Source organism: Ursus maritimus, unplaced genomic scaffold (assembly GCF_017311325.1).
Source record: "Ursus maritimus isolate PB19 unplaced genomic scaffold, ASM1731132v1 scaffold_30, whole genome shotgun sequence".
NCBI lineage: Eukaryota > Metazoa > Chordata > Mammalia > Carnivora > Ursidae > Ursus > Ursus maritimus.
In genome coordinates this window covers 21,265,363-21,283,089 of record NW_024425564.1, presented here as the reverse complement: position 1 = coordinate 21,283,089, position 17,727 = coordinate 21,265,363, and positions in this window count along the sequence as shown.

Sequence of the window (17,727 nt, the reverse complement as noted above, 5' to 3'; positions counted from 1 at the left end):
CGTTATTTTTGCTTTACAGTAAATTTTAAAATTATGTAGTAGAATTTCTCCTTTTTCATAATTGTTTAGTCTATTTTCAGATCCTTTGTATTTTAATATGCATTTTAGGAGCAGGTTGTCAATTTCTGCAAAAAACTCTTGATTGGATTAATTTGGGGTAGAATGGCAACCTTGACAATATTGATTCTTCTAATCTCTGAACATGGGATGTCTCTACATTTATTTAGATCTTCTTTAATTTATCAGTATTTTATAGTTTTGAGTGTATAGGACTTCCCGTTCCTTTGTTAAAGTTAAATTTATTTTAAAATAGCTTATCTTTTAAAAATGCTTTTGGATGTGGAATTGTTTCCTTAATTTTATTTTCAGATTATTCATTCATAGTCTATAAAAATATAGTTGATTTTGTGTATTGCTCGTGACCTTGCTAAGTTCATTTACGAGTTCTAACATGTTTTTATTTTTTGGTAGATTCTTTAGAATTTGCTGCATACAAGATCATGTTATCATCAAATAATGACAATTTTATTTGATTTCCAATCTCTATGATCCTTCTTCCTTTATCTTTCCTTATTATATAAATTAAAAATTCCCATACAATGTTAAATAGAAGTGCTGAGAGTGGATATCCTTGCTTTGTTTCCAATGATATGGAGCAAAAAGCATTCAGTCTTTCACCACTAAGTGTAATGTTAACTTTTTTTTTCCTTGTAGATGCCTTTGATCAAATTGAGGAAGTTCTCTTCTATTTCTAATTTGCTTAAAGTTTTAAAAATCATTAATGGGGTAAAATTTCATCAAATGAGTTTTCTTCATCTGTTGATTATGATCATGTATTTTTAATATTTTATTCCAATCATATGGTTTATTATATTAAGTGATTAGAAGATACTAAGCCAATCTTGCATTCCTGGGATACCACTCACTTGCCATTGTGTAACATTATCTTATACGTTGCTGGATTTGGCTTACTAATATTTTGTTAAGGATTTTTGCTTTTATGTTGATAAAGGTATTTATCTGTAGTTTTGTTTCCTTGTACAATCTTTTACCGGGCTTTGGTATCAGTCACCCTGGTATCATAGAATGAATTGCCAAGTGTTCTTTCCTTTATTTTCTGAAAGAGTATGTGAAGAATTGATATTATTTCTTCTTTAAATATTTGATCGGGGGCACTTGGGTAGCTTAGTTGGTTAATCATCCGACTCCTGGCTTGGGGCTCAGGTCATGACCTCAGGGTAGAGAGATCCAGTCCTGTATCAGGCTCCATGCTCCCTGTGAGAGTCTGTTTGAGATCCCTTCCCTGCTCCCTCACCCTCCACTCCCCCCTGCACCACCACGTGCATACTTTCCCTCTCTAAAATAAATAAATAAAATCTTTAAAAATGTTTTGATCAAATTTACTAGTGACATCATCTGGACTTGGGATTTTCTTTATGGGAATATTTAAAATCACTAATTTAATTTCTTTACTTGTTTGTTTTAAGTACCTTGGATTTTCTATTTTTTCTTGAACCCGGTTTGGTAATTTCTAGATATTTGCCCATTTAATCTAAGATTTCTAATTTATTGGTAGAAGGTGAATCACAAAATTCCCTTATAATCTTTTAAACTTTTATTATGGTCTATAGTAATGTTTCACTTTCATCTCTGATTTTAATAATTTATGTCTTTTCTCTTTTTTTTCTTGGTTAGCCTAGTTTAAGTTTTATCAATTTTGTTGACCTTTTGAAATAACCAGCTTCTGGTTTCAATGAATTTCTCTATTGTTTTTTCATTTTTATTGATTTATACTCTGTTTTTAACATTCCTTTTTCTTGCTTTGGATTAAATTTGTTGTTTCTGTTTTGGGTTTTGTTTTGTTTCATTTTGTTTTTTTAGTTTTTTAAAGTGGAAATGTAGATGAATGATTCCTGACCTTTTGTAATGCAGGCATTTTCATCTACAAATTTCCCTTTAAACAATGTGTTAGCTCCTCCCCCAATTTTTTGGTATCTTATGTTTTTATTTTCATTCAGTTAAAAATGTTTTCTAAATTCTCCTATGGTTTCTTCTTTGAACCATGAGTTATTTAGAATGGGTTGTTTCATTTTCAAATATTTACAGATTTTCCAATTGTTTGTTGTTTTTTATGTCTAACTTAATTCATTTGATGTCAAAGAACATACCTGGAATTGTTTCAATTCTTAGTATTTATTGATACTTATCCTAGCATATGGTGCATCTTGGAGAATGTTCCATACGTACTTAGAAGATGCTCATTCTGCTATTGTTGGGTAGGATGTGGCCATAAAACTCACTCAAGTCAAGTTGGTTAGTAATGTCATTCTTCTATATGCCCTTTGATTTTCTTCCTAGTTGTCCTATCAATTATTGGGAGTGAGATATTAAAATCTCTAGTTATACTTGTTGAATTGTTTATTCATCCTATCACCATCCCTTCACAGTTTAGCTTTGTGTGTTTTGATGCTCAATTGTTAGGCCATTATTTTTTCAGATGTTTTCTCTACCTCTTTATACTTGTCATTCCTTCTTAGGACTTCCATTACATGTATGTTGGTATGTTTGATATATGTATGTGGTCTGACTTCTGCATCTGTGAAGACCATCATTTGATTATTACACTTCATTCTATTATTGGGGTGTACCACTTTTTATTTGCATATGTTGAACCATCCTTGCATTTCAGAGATGAAACCCATTTGGTCTTGGTATATGATTCTTTAAATGCATTCTTGAATAGAGTTTGCTAATATTTTGTTGAGAATTTTTGCATCTCATTTGATCAGGGATGTTGACCAGTTATTTTCTTGTGGTGTCCTTATTTGGTTTTGGTATGGCTGGCTTTGTAAAATGATTTTGGAAATGCTCCTTCCTCTTCAGTTTTTTCAGAGGAGTTTGAGAAAGATTGGCATTAATTCTTTAAATATTTCACAGAATTCATGAGTGAAACCATGTGGTCCTAGGTTTTTCTTTGTTGGAAGGTTTTTAGATTATTGATTTAATCTCTCTACTAATTATTGGTCTGTTCAGGTTTTCTATTTCTTCATGATTCAGTCTTGGTAGGTTGTACGTTTCTAAGAATTCATCCAATTTTTCTAGGTGTTCCAATGTGATTGGTTTATAACTTTATAATCGTCTTTTATAATTGGTTATATTTTTGTGGTATCTGTTGTAATGTCTTCTTTTTCATTATAATTTTATTTATTTGAATCCTTTCTTCTCTCCCTTTTTTTCTTGGTTAATCTAGCTAAGAGTTTGTCAATTTTGTTTATCTTTTCAAAGAAGCAACTACTAGTTTTGCTGATCATTTCCATAGTTTTCTCTATTTCATTTATTTCTGCACTAATCTTATGATTTCTTCCAGTAATCTTGGGCTTAGTTTGTTCTTCCTTTTCACTTCCTTTAGGTGCAATATAAGGCTGTTTATTTCAGATCTTTCATTTTTCTTGATGGATAATTTTATAGCTGTAAACTTTTCTCTAATTATTGCTTTTGTTGTGTACCGTAAGTTTTGGTTATGTTTTGCTTCCATTTTCATTTATCTTAAGATGTTTAATTTCTTTCTGTTTCTCCTTTGTTCCATTGGTTGTTCAGAAGTATGTTGTCTAATTTTCATGTTTGTGAGATTTCTAGCTTTCCTCCTGTTGATTTCTAGAGTTAACCATATTGGTTGGAAAAAATACTTGATATAATTCTTATTTCTTGAATTTCTTGAGACTTGTTTTACAGCTTAACCTATGATCTGTTCTAAAAAAATGTTTCATGTATGTTTGGGAAGAATGTGTATTCTGCTTCTGTTAAATAAAATGTTCTATATATGTCTGTTAGGTTCATTTGTCCATAGTGCTGCTCAAATTCACTGTTCCCTTATTAATTCTGTCTGAATGATCTATCCATCATTGAGAAGGAGTATTAAAGTCCTCAGCTACTTTTGTATTGACGTTTATTTTTCCTTTCAGTTTGGTTAGTATTATATTTAGATGCTCTGATGTTGGCTGCATAAATATTTATATTTTTTGTATCTTCTTGATTAATTGATCCTGTTTGACCCTCTTTGTCTTTTGTGACCATTTTTAGCTTAAAGTCTATTTTTTTCTGATATAAATATAGTTATCCTTGCTTTCTTCTGGTTACCATTTTCTGGGACTCTTTTTCCTTCCCTTCACTTTCAAGCCTATGTGTGTCCTTCACACTAAAGTGAGTCTCTCGTAGGTAGCATGATGTTGGATCTTGTTTTTTTTAAATCTACTTACCCATTCTATATCTGTTGTTTGTAGAATTTAGTCCCTTTATGTTGAAAATAACTACTGATAAGTAAGGACTTACTATCGCCATTTTGTTAATTGTTTTTTTGGACTATTCTGTAGATCCTCTGTTTCTTCCTTCCTCTCTTGCTGCCTTCCTTTCTGATTGATGATTTTTTGTGGTGGTATTCTTAGACTCCTTCATTATAATTGTTTATATACCTACTACAGATTTTTCTTTTGTAATTACCGTAAGGCTCATGTAAAATATCTTACTGTTATAAAATCTTATTTTAAGCTAATAACTTAACTTTGATAGAATACAGTTATATTTTTACTTTCCCCCTCACATTTTAGGTTATTGATGTTACAATTTATATCATTTGTATAGCATGGTATCCAATAAGAAATTATTATAGTAATTTTTAATGCATTTGTTTTTTAACTTTTAAACTAGAGTTATGACTTACATATCACCATTACAATATTAGAAAATCTGACTTTGGCTATATACTTACCTTTACAATGAGTTTTACGTATTCATGTTTTTATGATGTAATTAGCATGTTTTCATTTCAGTTTCTAGAATGCCCTTTAGTGTTTCTTTTATTGCAGTTCTAGTAATAATGAATTCTCTAGTTTTTGTGTATTGGGGAAAGCTTTTATCTCTCCTTCATTTCTAAAGGTATAGTGTTCTTGGTTGACAGTTTTTTTCTCCCTTTAAATATTTGAATATATCATCCTACTCTCTCCCAGCCTGCAAAGTTTTTCCTGAGAAATGCCCTGATAGTTTTATGGGGGGCTCCCTCTTATGTGACATTGTTTTTTTCTTGTTGTTTCAAAATTTTCACTTTGTCTTTTGACAATTTAATTATAGTGTCTCAGTATAGCTTTTTACAGGTTCATCTTATTTGGGATCCTTTGAGCCTCACATATTTGGACGTCCATTTCTTTCNNNTATGTTTAAGTGTTCATTCATTATTTCTTTAAATAAACTTTCTGTCCCTTTCCCTTCTCCTTCATGATTTCCATAATGTATCCATCACTTCTTGTGCTGGTTTCTCATTAGTCCTGTAGGTCTTCTTCACTTTTTTCACTCTTTTTTTCTTTTTGCTCCTTTAACAGGATAATTTCAAATTATCTGTCTTTGAGTTGACCAATTCTTTATTCTGCTTGGTAGATTCTGTCAAAGATTTCCATTCAGTTCTTCAGTGCAGTCATTATATTCTTGAGCTCTAGGATTCTGTTTTTCTTTCTTTGCTTATTTGTTTGTTTTTGATGGTTTCTCTTTCTTTGTTGTATTTCCCATTTTATTCATGCATTGTTTTCCTAATTTCAGTTAATGGTCTGTCTGTGTGTTATTATAGTCTCCTGGACTTCTTTTCTTTTCTTTTTTAAAAAGATTTTATTATTATTTTTTTGGGGGAAGTGAGAGAGATAGAGCACAGAGGGAAAGGGAGAATCAGACTCCCTGCTGAGTGGAGAGCCTGATGCAGGGCTTGATCCCAGGACCCTGAGATAATGAGCTGAAGGCAGATGCTTAACTGAATGAGCCACCCAGTCTCCGCTCCTGAACTTCTTTTAGTGGAATATTCTGAATTCTTTAACAGTTCATAGATCTGCATTTCTTTAGGGTCAGTTGTTGGGGCTTTATAAGTTTTATAAGCTTTAAGTTTATGAGCTTTATAAGTTGTTTGGCAGTGTCGTGTTTACCTGATTCTCCTTGATCTTCATATTTTTGCATTAGTATATGTGTATTTGATAAAAGACTCTCCTCTTCCAGACTTAATAGGTTTGTGTTCATAGGGAAAGATCTTTACCAGTCACCTCAGCTTGGGGTACTAGACTGGTCAGGTACTAATGTACATGGGCACACGAAGCTTGCTATTTGGTTCTTTAGGTCAGCAAGCCTACTGTCTATGGTCTGAAGTTGGGGGTTTGGGAGGGATGCTTCTGGCTGGGCTCCCTGGTTGGGTAGACCTACCGGTTGAGCTCTGTATTCAAGCCAGGCTACTTGGTGGGCTCCCTGGTTAGATGTAGCTTCTAGCTGTTTCTACAGTAAGGTGGAGCCACTATCTGGGCTCTGTAATTACCTCTGATTTCTTGGGCTTCCGGGCTCTAATCCCACGTAGGATATCCTACATGATTGGCTAGGGTCATTGGCTGGACTCTGACTGGTCAAGGTCACAGTTTGTGTTCAACAATCAAGGCGGACCATATGCTGCCCTTCACTACTGTGTGAGATTGTAGGCTGGATTCTGCAGCTAGGTGTTACTGTAGGTTGAGCTCTGAGCCTCCTCGGGGTACTGTTCAGGCTTCTTGATTATGCAGGGCCAGAGGCTATGCTCAACAATTGGGCAAGGCCGCTGGCTTGGCTCCCTGCCTAGGCAGGTCATAGAATGTGCTGCTGGACATCTGTGGCCATGCTTCCTGGTTGGGCAGAACTGGAAGCTATGCTTAGCAGTTGGGTGAGATTGCAAGCCTGTACCTTTGCCCAGGTGTGCCATAGGATGTGCCCCATGGCAATATAATCCTTTGGCTGGGGATTTAAATCAGGCAGAACTGCCGATTGAGATCCCTGGTGAGGTGGGGACACGAGGTCAGCTCTGCCTATGAACAAAGCTGCTAGCTGGGATATCTGCTCAGGTTCTGTGTCAAATGAGGACACAGTCCACTGAGATCTGAGCAATAGTTACTGTAAGCCCCACCCCCTTCTCTATGTCTATCTGATTTCCTCAGTTTTTGAGCTCCCTAGGTTTTCCCAGTGATGCTCATGAGGGAAGACCGGAGCGAGCCTCCCAGGGAGCATCCCTCAATCATTGAAGATCAGATGTCCATCTTGGGTTCTCTTTTCTCCCCACTGGAGAAACTGCAGGCCCAGGGAAACCCTCTGTGTTAGGCATTGTGCTGACCTGGGGGGAGGTCGATGCAGTCAGTGAAGTTACGCCTCTTATCCTTCTAAAGGGCATCCTCTGCCTCTGTTGCAGGGGTGTACTTTAACCTCACTCCCTGAGTTTTAAGATTTTCACAATGGTTTCTTGCCTATGGATGTTGCTGGCTGTTCTTTTCGGGAAGGGGAATGACATTAGAAATGACCTGTGTTGCCATCTTGACGATGTCACTTTATCTAATTATATTATTTTAAATTCTCTATCTGATAGATCCAATATCTGCATTGTACCTAAGTCCATTTCTATGGATCATTTTGTTTTTTTAACCGGATATTTTGTTTTATTTTTCCTTGATTCTTTAGTTGTCACCTAATGTTATTTGAAAGCAGGTCATCTTGGGCAGCACAGTAGAAACTGAGGTAGATACTATTCCTGGCCAGCAATAGCATATCTTCTATTTTGCTAGTCTTGCCATATGGGAGGCTTGGTCGGTCTACCAGTACTTGAGCTGGGTTTGGATTTTGTGGTTGTTATGACTATCATCAGTGCCCCATAGTCTTTCCTTTGTGACTGCACACGAGGGAGCATCTCTATTCTAATCCTTTCTCCTCTGCCAGCTGTGCATTGACGTTACTTGCTGCTCAGTGCCTGGTAGTCTGATGGTAAGGTGGGTGAGTGGTCTCCTTGGGAAGCTGCTGTGTCTCTGGGTCCCAAGGGTCAGGCCATCTCAGATCCTGCCCCTCTTTCTTCAGTAGGATACTTCTAATAGTTTGGGGCAAGATGTTTTCTTGCCCCACCCCAGGGCTAGACCCAGCTGCAATGGGTCTTAACCTTGGCTTGTTGGGAGGGTGGGGAGGATGAGTGCAACAGTGTTTGCTGCTGAGCGCCTGGGTGGCTCAATCGGTTACACATCTGACTTCGGCTTGGGTTGTGATCCCAGGGTCTTGGGGTCGAGCCCCACCTTGGGCTCCCTGCTTCTCCCTCTCACCCTTCCCCTGCTCATACTCTCTCTCTCTCAAATAAATAAATAAATAAAATATCAAAAAAAACCCAAACCACTGTTTGCTGCTATTTCCCAGAAAAGTAAGGCTTTTGTTCCTAAGAGGAGAAAAAGGCAGAGGATCAAGGTGGGAGTTCGTGCTTTTCTGTAGTGGTCCTGTTCCATCACAAGGGACGGTGTCTCTGGACCAGCGGTTCTCAACTGCAGTTCTGTTGACGTTTTGGATCGGATAATTCTTTGTAAGACGGTGCTAGTCTATGCACAGCAGGGTGGTTAGCGACATTCCTGGCTTCTAACCACTGGGAAGAAAGAGCATCCCCCCAGGTATGGCCATTAAAAATGCTGCAGACAGAGCTAAATGTCCTCTTGGAGATATAATTGCTCCCTGTTTAGAATCGCTGCTCTGAATTCTTGCCTTGCTACCAGTTTTTCTTCTCAGAACTCAGAATGTCCATGGAGATGGAGAAGGGTTTGTGAATGGGTGTGAATTACCCTCGTATGTGCGCGTGTTTAAGACTTTATTTGTTTATTTTAGAGAGAGAGCCACTGTGAGAGGGGAGAGGAGCAGAGGGGGAGAAAGAGAATCTTAAGCAGACTCTGCACTGAGCAGTGAGCCAGATGAGGGGCTCGATCTCCCCACCCTGAGATCATGACCTGGAACCGAAACCAAGAGTTGGACGCTTTACCGACTGAGCCTCCCCTTGTGTTTGAAGATCCCTCAGGTTCTATATTCTCACATGAGATCACATTCAGACTTTAGAGCTTTGTTAGCAATTTGTAGCTGACTTTTTACTGGCTTCCATGGGGGCCTATGTCTGCGTCAGTGAGCAAGTGCTTGCATCGTGTCACTCCTTAGGGGCACCTCACTGCCCCTAGATTTGGGGTTAGCTGATTATGCCAGGACTTCAGCTCTCTGGTGGGTTTAATAAAAGTTGTGAATTTGCAGATATTCAGGGTATAGTTTGCTTTGTGTATGGGAACCACACCTGTCCAGCTTTCTCTACCCTCAGTGGAAGCTGGAAGTCTGACAGACAGAATCTTTAAAGTTTCTCAACCGTGATGCAGAGGAATTGGGACTTTCAGACGTTAAGCACCTTCCCCACATGCAAGACATCTGAGCCAATGCCTTTCGAGCTGCAAACACAAGTCCGTGCCACACTGTGATGCTGACTCTTTATTTAAAGCGCTGGTGTGTTAGGTTTCGCTAGTGACTTTCCGCAGAAGGTTTTATATTCCTCCTTTTATTTATTCTCGAACGTAGACGTAGGCCTGGTGCAGAACCTACTGAGCAGGCTGAGGGAGGAGCATGGTAGAGCAGTTTGTTATTGTGGTTAGGAGAGCGATTCCCATCTCTCTCTCAGAGGTTTCAAATTCAGATGTCTGTAGGGGCCAGGCCAAGAAATATAAATGCGTGAAATGTGCTGGGTCTGTGTTCACTCTCATTTCCCCGGACACTTGTGGCCCTACTTTTGATAGTGGCAGGGATGCCGAGAAATATTTGTTTATAAGAAAAACAGCAAGCAGAATGATATGTGGGTACTTTCCGTCTCGTTCTGTCGGCGGACTGGCAGGATTTATTTGACATGCACAGATTTAAAAAAAATTTTTTTAAGTGAGACATGCATTGTGACAGTTCCTGGGTATGCCTGTTGTCTTAAAGCCACCCATGAAAGTTACCTGTCTGCCCCTGAGATCATTCAAGACTAAATATTGATCAAGTACCCCATGCTTGCCAGGCTCTGTTCTAGGTTCTGAGGCTGTGACGATGAGTTAAATCAACTGTGCCCCTTGTGAGGTGTACATTTTGGCTTGTGATTTGTAGCAGGAAAAGTGGGAACTGGAGGCCAGGAGAGCAATGCCTAGAGAGTACGCTCAGCTCACCATGGAAGTTGACCCTAGCTTGCCAAATTTTTAGATTTTCCAAGAGAAGCCAGAGTCGGATTTTTACGGCAATTTTCTTATTTTTAAATATAGGCTCAATATGTTTTAAATCACTGCGGAGGTCAGACAAAACATGTTTGCAGAATGAATCTGGCTTGCGACCTCTGTCTCACACCATCTTTGCCCTTGCTGGTCTGCTTGAGAAGAAAAAGGCAATGGAACGACAGCTGTAGCCGCGTTGATTCCCTTCTCTGGAAGCAATGAACCAGTTGTCAGAGATTTGGCTACTCCAGGATTTAATTTGCAATACAAGGTCAACAATTTCAGGGAAAGCCATTTTCAAATCAGCCTTAAAACAAACAAACCAAAAAAAGTGACTATACAAATTAGTGTGCGATTCTTCACCTAGGCTCAACAGAACGTGGTCAACAGGTTACTTGCAAGCAGGTGATATTGCAATTATTGACCTGCTTGCCACTTTGAGACTGGCTTTTAAGACACCATTCCTATAGTAGTCCACTTGCATTTCAACGTGCTACGTTGTGGTCCACATTTGCAGCCATAGTGAGAATCTTGTAAAGGTGCCCATTAGTTCATTAATTCCATTGTTCCTAAAAGGCCCAACCCAAGGCTTCTGCTAGATGGATAGTATTTATAACTGTTATTTAGTTTCCTTTCCTTTTGAAAAGGAAGCTCTCTGGGTACTTTCTTGATCATGTAGACATGCAGCCAGTTTAGCAAATACATCAGTTCTCTGATTGGCTCCATATTTTGCCAGTTCCACAAGTGATCAGTGTTTATTTTTAAAGATTTTTTATTTATTTGCTTGAGAGAGAGCAAGAGAGAGCAAGAGAGAGAGCACAGAAGGAGAGGGAGAAGCAGGCGCTCCGTTGAGCAGAGAGCCCGACACGGGGCTCGATCCCACGACTCCATTATCAGAACCTGAGCCGAAGGAAGACGCTTAACTGAGCCACCCAGGTGCCCCAAGTGATCAGTTTTTTAGGGGGTGTGGTGGCTGTTTGTTCGTCACTACTTGTTGAAATTATTACTTGCCCACAGATTCTGATCATTGTCCTACAAACTTAGTCTCACTTTTGCGGCCATTCCATGCTCATAGTGTTTTTCCATCTCTCTTTTTCTATTTAGCTCCGAATCCTACCTGTTCCTCAAAGTCCATTCCTTTGCCCATGCATCTTTCTCACTGATTTGGCATTGCGGCCCCTAGAACTCATCCCTACGCCTCCATCTACCCTCCTTGCCACAGCTGCTTTTGACCTTTTAACTGTTCCTTCCCCCTTTGGAGGCCTTTGAATTAAATTCTTAGAAATTACACTGGGCACACACATTTGTGTGTCAGTATTTAGATCAGCAATGACACCCTGCCCACATCTTTTTTATGTCTTACAGCCTGGTCACATGTTCTCTGACAGTTTCCCTGGCTGGGGTGTTCTTCCTTTCCTCTATTCTGCAGGTCGTAAGGGATCTGACCCAACTGTAAGGGTTCTGACTCCCAAATTCCAGCTTGTAGGCACATGGAAACTGGGGCTCTTTATTGCAAATAATGCCTGATCTAAGCTCCCAGAGATTCCCAAGCAGGGAGGAATTTTAGGCCACACCCTTTGCTCATGAGACAGGGAATATAAAATTGTACAGCTCTAGAGAGAGCTGCTTTTTAAATGATACATCACTTGGTAAAAATAAAAATAAAATAAATGATATGCCACTTGGTTCTATCAAAGCACTTTCCAGATTTAGCTACCTATTTTATATGAGAGAATGAAAGGATTCTGACCTTATTTCATAATTTTACGGAGTCTCACTGTACTAACATTGCATTCTAAGTATCTGTGCATAAAGATGTCTAAAATGCAACCTTCTGTGAAGAGACAGAAGTGGGCTGCCTTATTGGAAAGTTTTCTGAGCCTTATCTGATGTGAGTAGAGGTACCCTGTGTTTTGTGGCTTGTATATTTCGGATTATATGTCTACGAAATAAATTTATGATGACAATAACATGAGTCACTTGACAAATTACAGATAGTTTAAAGGCAAATATTAGCTATTAGAATAATACCAAGGTTAAGGAACCCAAAGAAGACAGATTTCCACTTCGCATACATTCCCAGAAATATGTGCCTTGGGATTACTCTTTAGTCACTGTGCTGTGGAAAAAAATAAGCAAGTCAAACCTCAACTTCTGTAATTGGCTCAAATTTTCTCATTTTGGTGTAGACTTTTTTTTCCCTTTGAAAAAGTTTTATATGCATTTCCCTTCTTTTAGGAAGTAATCAATATAATTGAATTTTTGTTGTTACTAATACATTAAGAAGTTTTAAAATTAACATAGAAGGATTAAAACATTTCATTTTCCATCTTGTTAGCCATGTAAGAGCTCATATGCACATGGTGAAGTGGCTTTTGAAACTATGACCTAGAGCTCCAAATTAAAGAAAAATGTGTTACATACATCATTTGTACACAATGTACTTTGTTTTACTGCCAAACACTGATAACCATTTTGAAAGGGCAAACTCCAAGTTGGAAAGGCTCCTCTGGTGAATGCTTATAATAATCTAATAAATGTTGGGCCTATCTTGCTTATTAGAAAAAAATTCCCATTTATTATTATTCCCACACATTATTACAATCATCTGGTCCCAGACTGAGTTCTAGTGTAGTATTTTTATCAATGGAAATAGTATCCAATGTAATAGCTTGCAGGTTAAACTTGATGATTTATCACATGACTCTAAGGAGGGTTTTTTTTTTTTTTTCCAGTTTCCAAATGGCTATTTTATCAGATTGTTTGAACATTAAATTTTTTTTTAAGATTTTATTTATTTATTTGACAGAGATAGAGACAGCCAGCGAGAGAGGGAACACAAGCAGGGGGAGTGGGAGAGGGAGAACCAGTCTCATAGCAGAGGAGCCTGATGCGGGGCTCGATCCCATAACGCCGGGATCACGCCCTGAGCAGAAGGCAGACGCTTAACCGCTGTGCCACCCAGGCGCCCCTGAACGTTAAATTTATCCTCATTTGCAATCCAAAATAGTTACCTGAAGTTTGCTGTGTGTGTGTGTGTATGTGCGCACGTGTTTACTTTTAGTGTATATTTGTTTTCTAAACTCTTTGGCACAATTTTCTGGGGGTGTTCAGACTACCATGCGATATGTGTCGGGAGAGAACTTTTCTTTTGTGCTGTCAATTCTGAGCATCTGAATTTTGGTGTGGGTTGTGGCTTTCTTTTGTCTTTGAAGTTTGCACTCTTTATTTGTAACAACTGTATTTTAGTTAACATTAAAATCTAAGGAGTCTTAAGAGCGCTAAAAACACATCTCCTTTCACGAGTTTGTGTATCGTGTCTCTTTACTAGATGAAGTCCTCGGGATTTAATCTGCTTGGTCCCTAAGTGTGTATATTCATCACGGACGTTATCAGGGATCATCCATTTAGGACAGTTGCAAACTGGATCCTATTTTTAAAAAGATAATGTAGTAAATGAAATAAAGCATCAACAGTGAATTTTTAGCATCCTTTCAGTGCAGTCTGAATTAGTCACCTTTTGGGCATAAAACAGGAAGTTTACGCTATCTTGATCAACTCTGAAGTTTTCCTAGTAAAATATTTTGTGAACATTCACAGACTCTCAGTTTATCAGGAGTCTGGCTCGAGCAAACGAGAGCAACAGTAAAAACAGGCCCCCAAATCAAATCCTGTTGACTTGACAGGGAGAGTTCTCGGGACCATTAAGTAACATCATAGCTCTCTGACCCCAAATTGCTTCATCTATCTTATAGCCAGACCAATTTATTCCAGTTTTTAAATATTATTTTTCTTTTTTAGAGGGACTTGATTTAAATCTGTGCATTGCCGAGGGCAAGGAGCCCAGAACATGGATAGAGAGGTAAGATGGATATAACAGTAGTTCCCTCTGATTTTTTCCTTTAAAAGCAGCCTTTTAAGCTTTATTTTTCATAATATTATCCACAGACGAAAAGTATAGAAGGGAGGAGAAATTTAGCCTCCTTTGTAGCACTCACGAGTAAAGAGGATGATTAACGAGTGTAGCAGACAATGTTAACAGCAAAAGAGAGTCCATAGAAGTTAAACAAAAGTGCCTTCAGAACTTCCAAGGATTCCCATGATCCATAGTAGGACCTCATTGTGCCCGTCCACTGTTTCTAGTTTTGATTAGACTTATAAACACAGCACCACATATTTTCATGTGGCTTATCGCCCAGGGGCAGAATTAGATTGGCCGCACTGAAACTGTGAGGCTTGTGAGTTTGAGGCAAGGGCTAGGGCGAAATCAGTAGTGTAATTGTTTTTGTGGAGTGACCGTGGGACCTCCTCTGTTCTGAATTACACATGGCTCAACCCTTTGACCTACCCAGACTCGGCGGTGGCTGCCAGAACTCCGAGAGGCCTGGGAGAGGGTCCAGCACTGACGAGCTGGAGTGTTATCTGTCAGGCGAGACGTGCGCCCACAGCCGTCGTAAACTCGAGAAGTTACCAGTGGGTCCGTATTTGTGACCACCTCAACTTCATTCAACTTGGTACCATATTAGTTAACATTTCCACAGGAAGTGCCAATGTGAGAGATTTTTGAAATCCAAATGTAGCAAATCCTTTGATTAAAAGTATATATATATGTGTGTGTGTGTGTGTATATATTCAATATACCTTCTGTGTATGTATTCCGTGTATATTATATATACACACACACACACACACACACGCACACACATATATGTATATAGTTTACTATTTTGGATAATCTTACAAGGATATTTTGGCAAATTATCCAAAAATTATTATGATGATTTAAAAAAAAATACATAAGGTTTGGGAAAATGTTATAAGCTTTGCATAAAATTCTTTCATCACAATCGATTTAATTTAAATTCTTTAAAAAATAGATGGTACCCCACTGACGTAATTCCTCAAAGCTAAGGGGGGTGTGGAGGATGTCCAGAAAATGTTGGAGAGACTCGGGTGCTGACACTTCTGCATTTGTGGAGAATGTGCTCTGTGGTTCACATGATGGTATCACATATACATTTCTCTATGTGTGAATTTGAACTTAGTCACTTGAATTTTTATTTTCTATCCAGTCAATAACATTTCCAAAGGTAAATAAGCAGAGAACGCTGGTTCGCTTTCCGGCACTTGAGATGATTTCGAAAACTAGTCCTGTTTCTGTAACATCCAAAAATGTTTTGTCAACTTCTTTTCATGGCCAGTTTTACAAATTCAAGGTCTCTCTAGGCATTTTGTGCTTATGACAACTTGGCAATAACCTAGCATTTAATTCTTTTCTTTCTCATTTGAGGCAACTCAGACTGAATGTTGATTCAATTCTTAGTTACATACATGACGCTTAAATTTTTCTTTAAAGAACACACAACTTTGGGATACCTGGGTGGCTCAGTCAGTTAAGCGTCTACCTTCCACTCAGGTCACGAGCAGGTCCTGGGATCCAGCCCCACATTGGGATCCCTGCTCAGTGGGGAGTCTGCTTCTCCCTCTGCCCCTCCCCCTGCTCCTGCTTGCTCTCTCTTTCTCTCTCTAAAATAAATAAAATCTTTGAAAAAAAAAAAGAATACACAACTTCAACTACATTTTTTTTTGAATTGTTTTTTTTTTACTCTAGGAATTCAAAACCAGAATAGGGAGGTCCCGTTCAGATTATCTAGGAAAGGGAGAAAAACCCCATTAAAATATCCTATAAGCCCCCCAACAAAACTGCATTCAGCCCTACCCGGGCTTGGTCTCATTAGCAATGAAGAGTTTGCTCTCCATATAATCTAACATGGAATGCTTAGAGCAGACAGGTGCAAATTGCAAGCTGTTTCACTTTGGCTGTTATCCCTTAAATAGACAAAGTAATAGACTGGGGGAACAAAAAGGTTCCAGCTCAAGCTGCATAAATGAAAGTCTTAACAGGGACAGACCAGCTGGCTAGGAGAATTCAATGTGGTGAATACTAAATATTACCTTTATGCCACTTGCCAAGGAAAACGGCTTCAATAACACCCCCTGCCTTTTATTATTGAGATGATGTTCCTTCAAAACAGTCTTTTGCTTTATTGAAAAGGCAACACTAGGGCTGAAGTGGAGGAGAACAGAAGCCAACATACCTGTTCCTGTTTACCATCATTACACTCCTCCGAGCAATTCAGGCACGATTAGGCTCCTGGAGGTGGACCAGATTGACAGTATTTCTATCCATGTTTTTTTTTTTTTTTTTTTTTTTTTGGCCGATCCAAGCAAAGCCCCAGAGCAGTGAAACAACTAAAACAATCACTACCATCCCCTCCTTCCCAACAGGATGAATCCGCTAAGCTGGTTTGGTGAAAAAAAAAAAAACAAACCCAAAAAACAAAAAAAACCACCACCAACAAAACAAAACAGTTGTTAATATTGGGAACACCTCAATTAATTTCATGGAAGAGACGGGCCATGCCAGAATGTGTAGGAATCTAAGGCATGTTTCTGAAAGGAGGCCCTAACTCTGTCATGCCAAAGTGGCTTCGCTTTGTGACTTCCCGGCCGTGCGCTGGAACGGCTGTCTGGAAGCTGGAACTCAGACGTGCGCGCGGAGGCCCCCGGCGGGGTCTGACTGCGAGGTCCCCGCGCCTGCGGGAGGGGAGGCCGACAACCCCCAGCCCGCCTTGTTTACAGCCGGACAGGGGAAAACAGCTAGACACAAATGAGGGCTGACGGTTTCATGAAGCACAGTCGGTTGATCCCGGATGCAATCTGACTGCCCTGAACGGAGTCGTGATTTGTGCAGTATGCAGAATTCGCTTTCTTGCTGGTCTGTGCCCACCAGGCTCCGCGCCGCTCCCTCTGCGCCCCTCGGCCATGGCTTTGAGCGCAAGCCGAGCTGAATGCGGCGTGGGGGTCCCCATTCCTTCTGACAATAATCACATTCTTTAAAAACTTCGTGGGTTTGGCTCGTCACTGGTTATAAATGAGTTTGCTGTAGTTCATGTTCGCTACTCTAGCGCAGTGGGTTTGTTTTTTTTTTTTTTCCCAAGTTGACCGTGTCGCATCAAAAGATATTTGTTACTTTTTAACGAAAAGGAAAATATCACCCAGAACACTGTCAGTTCTTACTAATTCCAGGCAGGTTTTTTCCCCCCTCTCTGTTCAAATCACAAAGTATTTCTTGCTTCCCCCCCCCCACACTACATTTCTATATTTAGTAGGATAACCTTAATAGAAATTTTTTTTAAAAGACCTGATTTATCACTACTTAAGCACACATGTAAAATAAATTTCTTACCAGAAACTGCTGACTTCGATTTGATTTAGGGTTAGATTATATCAATTAAATAGAAACGTAAAGGGAAAAAGCCATCAGGTTTATCCAGAGTAGTTTCAGTCAAGATTTCTAAACATTTTGCTTTTCTTCAGAGCTAAGCAGACATCAACGGGGAAGCAGGAAGATACTGATGACTAAATTTTGTCTCTTAATTTAATTTTTCAAATACCTTATGGGTATTTAATAAGTTAATATGAACTTACTAAAAATATTAAAAGTTCCGTAAACAAGCCAACTTGACACCCGGCCAGGAATGAAGGAATTGATGTCAAATGTGAGTGAAGGATTAGCTTGCCTGAGTTGAAGAGAGAAAATCTCATCAGGAAAGAATCTCAGTGGAGAAGGGGGAGATGAAATCGCAGTTGACACCCCTGCAAG